Source organism: Heliangelus exortis, chromosome 1, assembly GCF_036169615.1.
Source record: "Heliangelus exortis chromosome 1, bHelExo1.hap1, whole genome shotgun sequence".
In the NCBI taxonomy this organism is placed as follows: Eukaryota; Metazoa; Chordata; class Aves; order Apodiformes; family Trochilidae; genus Heliangelus; species Heliangelus exortis.
This window is the reverse complement of record NC_092422.1, coordinates 21,563,189-21,563,487: the sequence shown is the minus strand read 5'-3', so window position 1 is coordinate 21,563,487 and position 299 is coordinate 21,563,189.

Below are 299 nucleotides of genomic sequence, written 5' to 3'. Positions count from 1 at the left end.
TGTCATTTGAGTCTCATGCACATCTGCTTTCATAGCATTCAGACTGTATGTGCATGAGATGTTGTCAGACATCTTTAAAATATTTATGTCATGTCATCCACCAAAAACTTATGATTGCCATGATTATTTTGTTGTATTTTCACATTGAATGGCTTCTTTCCTAAACTGGAGGAGATCACCTGTGTCTTCAGTCATTGTATTTCTCTTCACTCAGATACTGGAATCAGAGGAACTGTTGGAATTCAGGTTATTTTTAGAGAAGTTGGTAGATTTGTTCTTTATTCTTTGGGCACCAAGTC